This window comes from Panthera uncia (assembly GCF_023721935.1).
Source record: "Panthera uncia isolate 11264 chromosome D3 unlocalized genomic scaffold, Puncia_PCG_1.0 HiC_scaffold_8, whole genome shotgun sequence".
Taxonomy (NCBI): domain Eukaryota; kingdom Metazoa; phylum Chordata; class Mammalia; order Carnivora; family Felidae; genus Panthera; species Panthera uncia.
Window position 1 is genome coordinate 22,353,479 of NW_026057586.1, and position 16,870 is coordinate 22,370,348.

The 16,870-nt window shown below is 39.2% G+C and overlaps 1 pseudogene; it reads left to right on the plus strand.

Moving 5' to 3' along the window:
- Positions 1–8,934: 8,934 nt before the first annotated feature.
- LOC125914298 (40S ribosomal protein S19-like) lies at positions 8,935–11,690 on the plus strand (annotated as a pseudogene).
- The last annotated feature ends 5,180 nt before the right edge of the window (positions 11,691–16,870 follow it).

Here is a 16,870-nt window from a genome sequence, read left to right on the forward strand (position 1 = left end):
CTGTGTAGGCAGAAAGATAGACTTCACATGTGGCAGGGCAATAAAGCAAGTATTTGTCAGCTTCCAAATTGGAACCAACAATGAATTGGCTATTTGCAACACTGCTATTTCTACAGGCATGATGTAAGCATCCTTTACTCCTGTATAATGGATGGAAGGATCAATTCTAGATGTGCAGTGGCCCAGTATATTTTATCATTATATAATCTTATAACAATAAGAAAATCTAAAATAGAAACCTTTCTAACAGGCCAGGATATCCCCCACCCCTACTCCTTGAAGACTACAGACTTGGAAAATTACATATTTATAAAATTGTGTTTATAATCAATGAAATTTTAGGATGCATAGCTCCAAGAGAAAGGATAGTAGTAATGAACACCCACACCAAGGAAATAGAAATAGTTAAGATGTTCGTATTTATAACTCAAAGTCTTTGAGGTATATTTGATATTCTTGTTCCTACAAAGGTGAATTGAACATTTCTTCTTTATTTACTCTGATATTCCTCTTCTAGATTACAACTTCTTAGTTCTAACTTGTCAAAAAAAAAAGTCTTAGAACCAAGTTATCCATTGGAATGACTGTAAAACAACCTTTTACATAATAGCTAGTATTAAAACCAAGTTCCTGAAGTGCTATGTCTTCTAAACATACATGAAAAAGCAGAGCTGTGAGTCAGTTCCTCATATTTAAAACTTCTGTTTCGTCATTCACTTTTACTCCAAGAATTTGTAGATGTTCAGGCAACTTTTAATGCTCCTTCCTATTCAACAACCATGGGTCTTGGGAAGATAATACTCACTTCTCTAATTGAAACTGCTCCATCCACATAATCAAGATAACATGGATTGCCCCAAGACAATGAGGCACTGTCTATAAAGCAGCTGCCCCAGAGTGGATGAACACAGATAAATCTTGTTTTCTATCATACGCTCTAGAAGAAACTATTTATAACATTGCCTTAAGCAACAACTAACAAGGAGAAATATCCACCCAGAAATTTTGATAGTTACTTATAGAGACAAGAAAAGGGAGCCTAAGAGATGATAGACATGGGTTTAAATTCTGGCTCCACCATTCTTTTTCTTTTTCTTTTTTTAATTTTCTTTCTTTAAAAAATTTTTTTTTAATGTTTATTTATTTTTGAGAGGGAGGGACAGAGTGTGAGCAGGGGAGGGACAGAGAGAGAAGGAAACACAGAATCCGAAGCAGCTCCAGGCTCTGAGCTGTCTGCAGAGCCCAACGTGGGGCTGGAACCCACAGACCACGAGATCATGACCTGAGCCGAAGTCAGATGTGTAACCGAATGAGCCACCTAGGTGCCCCTAAGTTCTGGCTCCTCCATTCTCAAGTGGCATTCTTGGGCATGCTACTTTGGCTTGCTGCAACAGTTTCTTATTGGTTAAGAGCCAGATGCAATCACCAAGAATCGTTAACACTGACACTTGATGATTCCATCTGTTCTCCCTTGCCCAAATAACAGTTCAGAGGACTGAAATTTGACTTGATAGCTGTTCTCTTTTTTTACGTTACCTTTTGTGGCATAAACTTCCACTGAAAAGAGACAACACAAAGGCATTCAGTTATGTGTGATACATGCATATAAGCTGTGCTTAGAGGTTCATTCTTGAAGCTGGTAAAGAGAAAGTGATTGTATTTGGGGGACTGCAGTAAATTGATTCTGGCATACCATTTGTTCCACAATTTACTATACTCCAATTCTTTGCCAGATACCTGCTCCATCTGTAATAAAAGTGTGCTGAGAGTCTCAAAGAATAAAAGAAATGCTGCTCATCATTTCAGCAATAATGTGTAAGCCCATGCACTTGGCTGAACAGGAACTGATGAACAAAATCTCTAATCCAAAATTACCAACGTGCAAAGATTTCCAATAAAGATGCTCTAAGAGATGACTGTTTTGCCTCCTCTCAATGTGACACAGCTATTTGGTAGAATCTCTGTCATATTAGAACCAGTGGACATTAACATATTTTTAATGTTTCTGCTTTGAATATTCAAATAATGAATAACCATCTTGTTATTGATCAATATATGCATGTGTCAATTACTTTAAATGTTTTGTACACATTGCTCAATGTTTTCAATCCCATTGAGAAATAAATATTTTACCCCCATTTTTCTGCTGAGGAAATTGAGGATCAAAAAGTCTAAGTCACTCAGATCTCCCAACTCAGAAGGGTTCTTATCCTCTCACCACAGCTGGATTAAACAAAAATAATTTTGCAATCATCTTACGAGAGCTGTGGTATTAAAGTAATGCTATTCAAGTTAACGTATGATAATTTTAAATGACACCAGTTACTTTTTGATGGAAACTTGTATTCATTGGAAGTTTTTGCATGGAAAGACAAGGTAGGGAGAAAATATTAATAAAACCAAATGGGGGATAAAAAGGCATAGTTATTAGCACCAGAATAACCTCACAACAAAGGAAGCTTGTGTGCCACAAGCTCGCAACAAGTATTGTGTTGCCTCTAATTGTCTGGGTTTTTTGTTTGTTTGTTTTTTTATTCCAAACTCAATCCTATTCCTCACATGATAAATTCAAGTGAATGAAACAGCAAGAGGTGAATTCCTCCTAAAATATCAGTCCTTCTGGATGCTAATACATGGCTTCTGCTCAAAGTGGTTCTGTTCAGCGTCTTCATTTGCCATTCATGAATCCTTTACATGCGTCCTTGCACCCCTAGCTTGATGATGCATTGTTTGCAGGCATCTTACCAAGAACTCAGCTCAAGCAGGAAATGCCCAGTGCAACAGCTTTGTGGTGAATGTTTGCAAAATGTCAAGAACACCTGTGCCCTGTCACCTGAATTTCTCCTTGGCGTGCACAGAAAATCGAGTAACAATTATGTTTCGAGAACAGTGCTGCATGCCTAAAGTCATATGGAATCAGGCACCCTAGCCCCAACTGAGAATACAAGGGAGTAAAAGGGTAGAGGCAGGGAAAGGCATTCATTCATTCATGCCAATTTCAGCCCAAAGCCAGCAAAGCAGTGAGATAATATATAGGGTTTAACCCTAAGTCATATACTCTTCCCTCAGGCTTTAAATTGTGATTGGGACATAGATAACCCTTGAGAATGAATTGCAGGGACCTTACCCAAGTTCCCATCTGTTTGCACCATGAGCCTCTAATGCAAACATTTCCCAAAGCAAACGAGAGAAGCTGTCTTGGGAGTCATTAAAAAGGGACTGGGCAAAACATTAGAAAATATACAACCGAGAACAATACAGAATGGCTCCGTAGGGAATCAACTCACTTTGACCTAATATTGAAGACTGATAGCTGACAATGTTGAAACATTAATAGTAGATAAAATGCACTGAAAGGTCTTTGTTAAGCAAAGACTTTGTGTTAACAATGGTTGCCAAATAGGTATCTGATGAGTAGAGGGGTGGGGAAGGGAAGACCCCCAAGACAGGAAGTGGCATAGGTGGTCTTCTTATGGCATTGGAAAAGTAGATGAAATAGTAAGGGTTATATAGTTTGGGCCTTCCCTGGAGCCTAAGTCTCTTCTGTGTGCCTGATAGTACGAGCACTGGCTCTTCAAAACAAACCTCTAATGATTAGCTGGTAATGCCTCCACAGAGAAGATAGATGTATTTCCACACCTCTTCACCGACAGTAGTGATGAGGAAATAGACCAAAAGGATGTTTGGGAAACCTGAAATCATTTAGCAAACTGGGAGACTCAAGAGCAGGAAAGATCAGGCTGTCACTGTAGTTGGCAATCAAGAACTACTAAGCTCAACCCAGTAATTTAAATTTGTTTGAATTCCTGGATCCTCAATCAGCACCATCTGCACTAGAGGACCTTGTAACTTAGTTGAAGGAACAGGATTATGCTATCATAAATTTTTAAGGCCTTGTTTAAACACCAAAGAGACACAGTTAACAAAGACCAAGGGACTTCACAGATGGTGGGGACGACTGTGGGTGGTGTCATGAGGGAAGATGTTAGAGAGAGAAAAACTACATCAGCCACCACCATGGACTGAATAGTGTGTCCCCCCAAATTCGTATGTTGAAGCATAGTGCCTCAGTGTGACTGTTAATTGGACACAGGACCTTCACAGAGGTAACAAAGGCTAAATGAAGTCATCAGGGTAGAGCCCTTAACTGAATAGGATTAATGTTCTTGGGGCACCTGGGTGGTTCAGTCGGGTAAGCATTCAATTCTTGCTTTTAGCTCAGGTCATGATCTCACGGTTTGTGAGTTCTAGCCCTGCACCAGGCTCTGTACTGACAGTGCAGAGGCTGCTTGGGATTCTCTCTCTTCCTCTCTTTCTGTCCCTCCCCACTTTCTCTCTCTCAAGATAAATAAATAAACTTAAAAAAAAATGGGATTAATGTTCTTATAAAGAGATACACTGGAACGCTGGCTCTCTCTCCCACTCTGTGAGGTCCCAGTGAGAAGGCAGCTGTCTGCAAGCCAGGAAGAGCGCTCTCACCAGAAACCAATCCTTACAAACCTTGATCTGACACTTCCAGACTCCAGAACTGTGAAAAATAAATTTCTGTTGTGTAAGCCTCACGGCCCATGGTATTTTGCTACGGCAATCCAACCAAACTAAGACAGGTCCAGAGGGCAACTAGCATGCCCAGACAGGTAAAATAAATGATACCATGTCAAGAGTCGGCAAACTAGATCCAGCCTGCCACCTCCTCTTTATGGCCTGTGAACGCAGAATAATTTTTACATTCATAAGTGGTTCAGAAAACACACAAAAAATTTTATGACATGTAAAAATTATATGGAATTCACATTTCAATGCCCATGAATAAAGTTTTATTGGAACACAACCACATGCCTTTATGTGTTATGGCTTCTTTAACACTATTACAAGAGAGCTGAGTTGTGGTGACAGACTGTATGGCGTGAATAACCTAAAATATTCACGATCTGGCTCTTTACAGGAAAAATTTGTCAACGTTTGGTCTCCACTGGTTCTCCAATAAGGTTCTTAAACCTTATTGTATATAGGTATCACCTGGAGGTCTTATTAAAATGCAGATTCTGACTCAGTGGAGCTTGAGTGTGCACAGTCCTACGAACTCCAGGTGATGTTACTGCTACTGCATGTGGACAACTTGATTAGGGAGATTCAAAATCCACTTTATCTAAAATCCTGACCTTCATTTAGAGGAACATCTTCTTTAGTGATCTGGTTGATTGGGTAATCAGCGCTCAGTACTAACAGAATTATCTTGGGATTCACCTGAGACTTTGAAAATCAGTTCTTAACAGGGATGGGTAGGACTAAAGCAGAAAGGTAATCTCTGGTTTACACATTTGCTAATGGAAAGCCACTGTAGGGGCCACCTGGGTGGCTCAGTTAGTTGAGTATCTGACTTTGGCTCAGGCCATGATCTCACAGTTCTGAGTCCTGCATTGGGCTCACCGCTGTCAGCCTGTCAGTGCAAATCATGTTTTGGATCCTCTGCCCCCATCTCTCTCTGCCCTTCCGCTGCTCATGCTCTCTCTCTCTCAAAAAAAATAAAATAAAACATTAAAAAAAAAGAAAGCCACTGTAACAAAGAAAGTATGTCAAAACTGATCATTTCCAGCTTATGTTAATGTAATGATGTTTTTCATTTTTTTATGTTTTTCTTCTTGATATATTTTTTTCATTATATGTAAAATGGCTCTTGTTTCCTTCCTACGTTAACACCCAAATCTCTTTTTTGAAGATGTAAAAAAGGACAATTCTCTCTCTCTCTTTTTAAGCTTTTAGAGCAAAACATCTAAAAGTAAATATTGAGATTTGAACTGATGAGAAACAGATTGGGTGTTGCCTGTCAACTCCCCAAAGGCCACAAAATAAATGATAAGGTAACAGCAGCCTCAGCTCATTAAAATGCAGCCTATATTCACTGAGATTTCATATGCATGTCTTCCCGCCACTGTCTCCTTAACAGATGTCATGGAATCAGACACACAGGGCCAGAGAAATGAAGTGCAAATACCACCCCAGGAGCCACCGAGACCCAAGCTGTGGGCATCCCAACCTGTGAGCCACACATGCGCAAGTGCATGGGTGTAAATTCATCAGGCAGAAGCCCAACATGTCATTTGAATCAAAAGAAAAATCTGGCATTTTAGGGATTTAGCTCTAACAACTTTCTGATGTTTTGGTGATATAGTGCCTATTCGGGCCCCATACAAAACAAGCTATGTGATTTTGGAAAATATCTGGACAAATACCCTGCATATTTACACTGTCCTAAGTATCAAAATTATGAACAATTAAGCTTTATTTATTGTGTTTTTTTTGTTGACTTATATGCTTTTTTTTTAAGTTTATTTATTTTGAGGGAGAGAGAGAATCCCAAGCAGGCTCTGTACAGGCAGCACAGAGTCCGATGCGGGGCTTGAACCCACGAACCATGAGATCATGACCTGAGCTGAAACCAAGAGTCGGACGCTTAACCAGGCACCCCCGATTTGCATACTTTTGATTGCTAAGTGCAGCACAAACTATATGAACGTCATAAGTTAAACAATTATCTGTGGCCTGTATTTACATTATCCGTATCCTGTAGTCAAAAGGGTAAGGCATAAAGAAGACGACTAGGAGGTGATGAATTATTTCACTTTAAGTTAAAATAGAGGCTGGGCTGTAACCAAGATAAGTGATAATATTGCTACCCATTATTGAATACTTAATATGTACTACGGTACATACTATATTCAAGTGGGATAACATTGGGGCACCTAGGTGACTCGCTTGGTTGAGCATGTGACTCTTGATTTTGCCTCAGATCATGATCTCATGGTTCATGGGATCAAGCCCCACGTGGGGCTCTGTGCTGGCAGGGCAGAGCTTGTTTGGGATTCTCTCTCTCATCTCTCTCTCTCTCTGCCCCTCCCCTGCTTGTGCTCTGTCTCCCTTTCTCTCAAAAAAAATAAATAAATAAATAAATAAATAAATAAACATTAAAAAAATAAAAATATAACTTAAAAAAGTGGGATAACATACATAAGGCATTTATGTAACAAAAGGAAGCCATCAATAAACATATTCCCCCTTAACCACCCTTACAAACATAGGGAGGTTTCTCTCTCCCCATTTCACAGATGGTGAAAGTGAAGTGTAGAGACACAGTATTTCAGCCAAGGTTGCACAGACAGTAAGCTGCTCAGCAAAGGCCGGCGGTCCCCAATGCCAGAACCACTGTTCCCAGCTGCTAGCAATGTTGTTCCAGGACAACGCATCACAAAACTCCAGATTACTAAGAAATAGCATTCAAAGCCTTTAAAACTTCCCAGCGCCACTCAATTGAAGGGTAAAACCCCTTGGGGATGATTTGTTTTGTAAAATGGCATTGTTTTGGGAATCTGCTTGTTGAGCTAAGATGGAGTAGCTTGTGGCAAAGCATAACTCCTGCCAAGACAACCTAGAAAAGCTGGAAAAAGTAAAAAAAAAAAAAAAAAAAAAAAAAAAATCAATCCATCAATCTGTGTAAAGGTATCAGATTTTTGCTAAAGCAATGAGAACAATGAGAACTAAAGGGGTCAAGATTTCAGAGACAGGAACACTTCAATAAAAGTGAGCTGTTAGCCTATGGAAACTTTTTTCCTTGGGGACATTTGCCAATTCTCAGGGCAGAGAAAGAACCTAAGAATGCAAGTTGCCTGGGCACAAGCCTACAGGCAGGAATAGAGAAACTGGTAGGTTTTTGTGGTCTTGCAGAAACACAAATGGGGATGTGAACAGTCAGGATGTTTCTGAAAAGAGGAAAAGAAAACGGAAACAATGTCGGATTCTCCCCAGGACACACAACTGAGGCTATATGGGAGGATGAACAAGTAATTTACAAAGCCACTATGGGAAGAATGGAGTTGCCTGACAGTCCCTGGCTACTGAGGAGATGAGGATTAGGATAAATTAGGGTAAAACCCATTAAAGGAGGAGCCCAAGTGGTCACACTAGGCTCTTTGTTGAAAGCCTTGGAGGACTATATCCTAGGAACAGAATGAATGAGAGAAACTGTAACCCGCCTGACTCAACTCAGTCCCCTACTGGGTTAAGCTAATAGAAGCTGAGTAAACTAATTATACGTACATGTGTGTATAGCTTACACACATGTATATACATACACACACATACACACATACACATATGGATAGGTATATATGGTATTTAGCATTCAATCAAGAATGACTAAACAAGGCAAGATACAGGACAATATAATATTAAAAAGAAATAGACCCACACTGAGCAGACATTTTAATTAGAAGTTCAAGAAAATATAGAACAAGCTGGAGAAAACAGATGCAAAGAATGGCTAATTTCACCAGAGGACCAGCATTCATCAAAAGAATCCAATGAAAATGTTGGAACTATAAAACATAAGAAGTAATATTAAGAGCCTAATGGATGGGTTTATCAGCCAATTAGATACTGCATAAAACAGGGTTAAGAGAATGGAGAAAGTCAACAGAAAAGCTCAGCATTTTTTTAAACAAAAAATTCAGGAAAAATGAGTAAGAGATGGTGGAATACAGTATAAATGTTGTAACCTGCAAGTAGACGGGGAACTATTGAGAGAAAAAATGAGGCAAAAGTAGTATTGAAGGCATAATGACTAAAGGTTTTCCAAAATGATTAAGGACATCAACTCTCAGATGAAAAATCTCATTGAACTTTGAGCAAGATAACACCAACACACACACCAACACACACACCAACACACACACCAACACACACACACACACACACACAAAATGAGCTGTATCATAGTCAAATTGCTGAAAGCCAAAACCAAGAAAAACATTAAAAACAGAAAACAGATTTTTTTTCTCAATAACTTATAATTGACTTCTCAACAGAAACGATCAAAGTCAAAGAAAATGACTGGTAACCTAGAATTCTACACCCCACAAAAATATCCTTCCAAAGTAAAGACGAAATAAACACATCTTCAGAAAAACAAAAACTGAGAGCCCTTTCCCCAGCTGGCAGCCTGGAGGCCGCAGGACGCCTGGAGTTACTGTAAAGGATGTGAACCAGCAGGAATTCTTCAGAGCTCTGGCAGTCTTCCTCAAAAAGTCTGGGAAGTTGAAAGTCCCTGTATGGGTGGACACTGTCAAGCTGGTCAAGCATAAAAAGCTTGCTCCCTGATGAGAGCTCTTTCTACACACAAGCTGCTTCCATAGCACAGTGCCTATACCTACAGGGTGCTCTGGGGTGAGCTCCATGACCAAGATCTACGGGGGATGACATAGGGAAGATCTAGGGAAACAAGTTCTAGGGAAACAAGGTCATGCCTCCAAGACAGGGGCTGCAGCCCTGGAGCGGCCGAAAATGGTTGAAAAGCACAAAGATGGGGGCTGTAAACTGACCCCTCGGGGACAGAGAGATCTGGACCGAATCGCCAGACAGGTGCCAGCTGCCAATAAGAAGCACTGGGACAAATGCTGGGTTAATAAATTGTCTCAGTCCAAAGAGAGAGAGAGAGAGAGAGAGAGAGAGAGAGAGAGAGAGAAACTAAGAGAGTTTATCACTAGCAAACCTACATCAAAGAAACTTCTAAAGGGAGTTCTTTAAGCGGAAGGAAACAAGGCAATGCCAGATGGAAACAAAAAGGGTAAATATGTGGGTAACTGTATTTCAATGGCAATTAATGCCTTATGGGCTTTAAAACATATTTAAAATTAAAACTCATAATAAAAATCAGAGGACAGGAAGGGATATGTACAGTTAGAGAATTCCAAGATGTTACCATTATTCACAGTAATAGTTTGATTTTAAAATCAAATTGTAAAAAAAAAAAATCAAAACACAACAATTGATTATAAGTCAAAGCACATGTTGTGTCTAGGGTATCCACTAACAAAATAGTAAATAAATGTGTAACTAACAAGTTAATAGAGTAAAAAAAATGGAATAGTTATAAAATGATTAATTTTACAAAGGCACAAAAGGAGAGAAAAGGGAATATTGAAATCACTGAGATCAAGGGAAAAAAATGATAAATATAAAGCCAAGGATGTCAATAATCAAGTTCCAATGGATGAAATATTCCAATTAAAAGGTTAACACTACCAGTCTGGTTAAACATTTGGGACACAGAAAGCTGGAAATTTTAAGGATGAAAAAAGATGTACCATGCAAATATCACCAAAATAAGCTGGTATGACTGTAACAGCACTTTCAGATTTCTTTTTGAAGATATTCTAGGAATATAAACCCATTCTAGAAAAGAAAATGCAACTTCCTATCTTCTTGAGGGTTTAAATTATTTTTATGTTTTGTGCAATTAGCGCTCTGTATTGAAAAACAAAAAGTGAGATAAACAAAGATCCTGATGTTTCCTTGGGGGAAAATGGGTGAGGTTTCCAAGGTGTGATAACAATTCCAGAGTAGCTGTTGCTCCCCGGGGTGTAGGGCTAGCACCCTACATTTACATAAACTCAGAGGAAAATCAGAGAATTGGAACCACCAAATATAACCATAGTCTAAAAAATCTGTAGCACTTTTTTTTATAAACTTCATTTCCGGAAACCATACATCCTGAGTCATCCCCTATGGCTTGGTTTATCATTTAATCTAAGACATTTATCTACTTCTCCCTTCTTTCTCTCCCTTTCAAATCCTTCCTCTGTGATCAGCAAATTAATCTATCTCCTCAACCTCTTTCTCAACATGCCCTCCACTTCGTGGCCTTAACTGAACCCTGGATGTTTATGGTCATGGTGGTGACTGTTTCATAATGATGACTCTGCAAATGGCACCACTGCCTTGCTGCCCTCTTCTTTTGCAGAAGCACGGGTCTGGCGAGAGCCAAATCCAGGGTGTATGTACTCTACTGTGTACCTTCTGTCAATCTCACTTCAGTGGCTTTATAAATATTTCTGGAGAAAATCACACACACTGGCAACACTACTCTACTGTGGCAGCCTCAGTTTTTCAGTCATCATGAGAAAGTATTATGTCCCGTCCTTCTCTCCCCATTAAACTTTCCCTATATCTGCCTTCTCTCTTAGCTCTCTCACACTTCAGTGAGAAAAAAGAAATCATGCACTGTGAATTTCTCCATCTTCTTAAAAACAAAATTCAAATCCACCTGCAAAGACATCTTTCTTCCCTCCTCCTGCTTCAGTGGAGAAAACTATCCCTGCTTCTAACACTGCTCTCTCTACACAGTCTGGATCCATCTTTTCTCCTCAAGGACCCAGAGTGATTTTCTTCCTCTCTTCTGCATCATCAGGCTCCCACTCGCTCATTAACCATTTATTTTTTTTTTAATTTTTTTTAATGTCTATTTATTTTTGAGAGAGAGAGAGGTTGAGAGAGAGAGAGAGAGAGAGAGAGAGAACACAAATGGGGGAGGGGCAGAGACAGAAGGAGACACAGAATCCAAAGCAGTCTCCAAACTCTGAACTGTCACCCTAGAGCCCAATGCAGGGCTTGCACTCACGGACCGCGAGATCATGACCTGAACTGGAGTTGGACACTTGACCCACTGAACCACCCAGGCATCCCATTAACCATTTCTATCAACATTTAAAAATGCTCTTTCTTAAAACAAGTATTTTGTTTCTACAGTGACCCCTATAGCTGTGGTTACATTTTTCTGCTCCCCTCTCAAGTGGCGTCTGCTTCATATCTTCTCCCAAATGTTCACCGGTTCTACTACTCCAAGTTCTTCTGATTAAGAGAATCAACATACTGTATTGCCAGATCTAACAAACATTAATTTCCTACTCAAACTTTCAGAAATATCCTTACATTTCAGCACTTCTTCATTTGTGAAATAATTTCTTCCTTTGATTTAAATACCACTATTCTCTCCTGCTTTTCATCCTATGTCACTGACTATTCCTTCTTATTTGGACTTCTAATTACTTCATTTCCCCCAGGGCATTGTTTTAGGATACTTCTATTCTCTCCTGACATACCTGTCTACTGTCAAATTTACATCACCCTCAGACTAGTCCTCTGAGCTCCTCTGATATATATGGTCATCTGTCTCAGAGAAACCCTAAAGATCCCAGCCTCCATTAATTCTGTCCAGGCCATGCCCAAATTAAGACACATCAACAATTTAAACCCAGACAGCTGCTCAAGTAAAAATCCCATGTATTCTCAGGTTTCCCTTTCTTCTACTCCCCACATGTAATGTTCCAGTAAGTTCTGTCCAGTCTACCTAAATATACACAAATATTTACATTAATATCATTCGTTATTAATATCAATAATAATTATTAATAAATTAATATTATATCTATGGCTATATATCTCCTGCCCATTCATTTCTCTGTCTCTATTGCCACCGCTACAGTCCTGGCCACCTCTCTTACCAACATTATTGAAACAGCCTTCTCAACCGTCTCTGCTTGAGCCTATGCCACTAGAAACCATTCTCTGCAAGCATCTGAAGAAATATTCCTTTAACTTTTTATGCTGAAATAATTGCAAATGTACAGGAAGCTGCAAAAATAGTACACAGAAGTAGTGGTGTGTGCACCCTTCATTCAATTCCCCCCAATGGTTACATCTTGCACAACTACAGCAATTATCAAAACCAGGAAACTAACAAGGACACAATGATTGTATACTATGCTATGCCCTTTGGCCACATACGTAGAGTCCCATAACCATTACTGCAGGGGAGAAATCTATTGAAGTTAAAATGATCACTCCATTTCCTCTGCTTAAAGTCCTTTAACAATTTTTCATTTTAGATAAACAAAAATTCAAACTCTTTACTCTGTTCTACATGATCTGCTCCCTGCCCACTCTTCCACCTTAATGCTTGTGTCTCTCACTTTCTGTGTTCCAACATCACTGAATAGTTTCCTTCAATTCCCCAAATAGGATGACTTTGCCCTCAACTTATCCCCGTTGTACATGTGTGTCTCTTTATCTGAAGCACTCTTTCCCTAGCTCATGTACCGCAACAGATCACCCTTGTCAAATATCTAAACCTGTTCTCTCTCAGCACCTGGGTTTCTGTTCATGAATCAGACCACAACTTGCAATTATATATGGAATTGTTTATATATCTGGCATCTGTATTGTTCCTCCACTATATAAATTCCACTGGGAAGATAAAATGTAGGTCATAATCTTCTATCCCTATTTCCTAGCATAGAGCATTGATATACGAAATGTAGCGGGTGCTCCACCTAATGAATAAATGAATAAGTAAGGTGGGATAAAGAAAAGAAATTAGTAAAATAATAAAATAAAATTCATAGTTTGAAGACATTCTGAGAGCCTTTGATGAAAGGCCCCATGTAAGGCTGGAGAGGTATTAAGTAGATCCATAGTTGCTGGCCTCTGCAGTATGGCTCCCCTCCTGTGGGTATATATAATTCTAATTAATACTAATTGGATTTAAAACTGCATCAAGGAGGAAATTTTTTGTTGTTGCTTACAGCTCCTGAACATCAGATCTGAAAGACACAACTCCTCACTCAACACAGAACCCTCTTTTTATTTTAGAAGCCATCAGCACTGGTCCAGGGATGTAATCTTTTCCCTGTCTTTCAGAAGGGGGTGTGGTGCCCTCCCATCCCTAGCATCCAAATTCAAATAGTTTCCTACTATATAAACCAAATATCATAAATGATGCCCAACTCCAATATATCTTAAAATAGATATGGTAGACATCACAGGAAAAGAGCGGGGGTGAATAAAACAGAAGAACATTCATGGTTTGAAAACTTTTGAGAATCTCTGATGAACAACAAGGCAACTGTATGGAGTCTTTTCACTGACAAGCAGGTGCCTGGTTTCCAGTCCAGGCTCTGCTCCCTGCTAGTGAAGACCAGCTATTTTACCTTGGCTTCAGTTTTCTGGTTGTTAAAGAAAAGGAAAAAAGCCTTCCAGTTCATACAATGTACAAAGCTATTCCCCACCTCAAGTTGTATTCATAAGTTGTCATGTGAGTAAGAAAACAAAAAGAGAACCAGAAAAAAAAAATAAACACTGTTACTGCTGTCTGGTCACTGTTTTTTGAACAGGGCTCTCTCTTTCTTCTCTCTCTTATTTTTTTAATAATGTTTATTTATTGAGAGAGAGAGAGAAAGAGAGAGAGAGAGAAAGAGCAGGGGAGAGGCAGGGGGAGGGGTATGGAGAGAGAATCTCAAGTAGACTCTGCACCCAGTACTGAGCCCAATGTGGGGCTCAAACTCACAAACCATGAGCTCATGACCTGAGCCAAAATCAGGAGTTGGACCTTTAACCTACTGAGCCACCCAGGTGCTCCAAACAGGTGATCTCTTTTGCATGAAGAAAACCTCATATTTTCTTTGTTGCTTCACTGTAGCATGAGACATGCCATTTTTCCCTACCTTGTTAAAAGCCTCTATTACAGAAATTGCCAGATCTATTAGTAAATCTTAATTACCACTTCTTGTGCTGCTTTTAGCCTCTAGTGGGGCAAAATTGCCATGATTTATGCTTTACTAACAATGATATTTTTACATTAGTAAGCAATTAAAGAGCCCAACAGCACTCCTGGGAACTTCAAAAAACCGTAGAAGGACTGCCATCATTTTGATTTATATCTATTCTAATTGTATTTACAGAAAACTTATAAAGGAAGAATATTGTGTCCAAATGTTTATGGTGCTGACAATAAATGCTTGTAAAAAGAGAAGCATTCATGCAGATGCTTCACATTGCCTGTAGAAGTAGCATATAATGTCACAGAGAATGGGCTTAGACAAGGTTACATCAGGTGGTGATCAGTGTTGGGTCTTAGACTTGTCTACCCAGGAAATTCAGATGGAAGGGATTTCACTGGGGGGTGAAACTTCTATCTTCTGTCTAGGGGGGTGACAAGTGGGATTGATTTCAACTTGGAGAGGGGATTGTGGGGAACAGTATCCCTTTACATTTAGAGTAGCATGGAGATCTATTAATAAAAAAGATCCATGGTGAATAAAATAGCTAAAATGGCAAGTTCTTCTGCAAGCCATGAGTAGAATGAAGGCCAGGAATTACTGCTTCTCTTCTTCAAGACATAGACTATTGGAAATCAATCCTTCTAATTCAACAGAAAGATTTACTTCTTACATTTTTGAGGCCTCACCAATAAGACTTCTTTCTTTCAGTCTTTATGTGTTTAGTTTTATGGTGCTTTCTGCAGTGTCTCTATATTTACTATCAAAACCTTACTGTGCAGAAAAAGGCTACATTGTACACTAGAATAATTGTAGGAAAATTATATTGATTAGAATATAAATTTTTTAATTTAAATCTTTTTGAGTTACCCATATTTAACCAAAAGCTGGTAAGAACCTAAACTCCGTACTTTTCCTTAAGTCGCAGAGCCTACCGTCTGAGCAGCAGGGCCAGCATCATCCACAGCTTGTGTGAATGCTGAGTCTCTCCCTATCCCAGACTTACTGAATCAGAGGTGGCATTTTAACCAGAGGATTCAAGGGGACATTAGTGTTTGAGAAACCCTGTAATAGAAGGTTGGCAGAGAATGGGAAGTCAGTGTGTCTATCAGGAAATTTAATCATGATATCTGATATTACAAGGTCCATAGCTCTAAAAAAAAATGGTGAAGACGAAGATGAAGAAGAGGAAGAGGGGGGTAGGTGAGGGGGAGGAAGTGGAAGAAGAAAGAAGGAAAAGAAGCAAGCACAGTGGGGGGAAGGGAGAGGAGGAAGAGGGAGAGGAGGAAGAGGAGGAAGAGGAGGAAGAGGAGGAGGAGGAAGAGGAGGAAAGAGGAGGCAATGGCTTTTTCAAATTATGTCCCAAAAGTCCTCTTTCCTAAATCTGTCACCAAATGAACCAAATCTTTAATACAAAATTTACATGGTTATCCTTTCCACATTTAGGGCATGCAGAGAGCAGAAGGAACTTCTTTGACCTCAAGATTCCTGTTTTAATAAAGCAGCTTATAGATGCCTCCTGCCTAGAAAGAGCAATTTGTGGCAGGTGGCTTAACCATAACTTGAAACTTTGCATTTAAATAACCAAGTCTCAATGTCTACAGGGTGAGACTTATACAGCATTTCAGAATGAGTTTGGAGGGTCCCACAGATTAAGCAGTAATCAGTGTCGGTTCGAGGCCATTTCACATGAACATTTCTAGAGAAATCGTGGTGCAGGGGTCAAATCTTGTTTCATTTACGTATTTTCCTCTCTCTTTTCTACTAGAGGTTGTTCAACACCAGAGCTGGTGCTGGACACACTGAATATTCTCCTGCCTACTTCCCCAGTGTGTACTCCCATACCAGATAATATTCCCATGGTTTACAAAAGCACATTAATACTAGAGGAATGAAAACAACCCACATCGATTTCGTTTCCACTTTCTTTTCAAGTACTGCTGCTTCATGAAAGTTTGAGGTTTAAATCTTTTTAATTAAATTACATTTAACTGACAATTTCTGGTTAAAATTTCTATTGTGAATTCCAGATGATTGTAGAGTCTTGGAGAACCTGAGGAAATACAGTTAACCAAAGAAGATACTCAAAAATGAGGAATAATTCTAGGGAAAGTGAGGATGGTGGTAGACAAATAGGGAATAAGCACAAAACAGCCTCTTCTTTCTTTTTCAAGTTTTTCTGTTTGTCCTCAATCCTATCAAGAAACATTTCTGATCAAAAATTAAAGAAATGTCCAGTTGGGATGAAGACAATTATGAAGACATAATCCTGTGCAACCAAATCTTTGTCAGCATCTCTTTTTTCCCCCTAGTTTTATTGAGATGTAACTGACATACATCCTTGTAGAAGGTTAAGGTGTACAGGATGATGGTTTGATTTACATATTTTGCAAAACAATTACTGCAAGTTTAGTTAGCGTCAATTACTTCATACAGATACAATAAAAAGAGAAAGAAAAAAAGATTTTTTTCCATGTGATGAC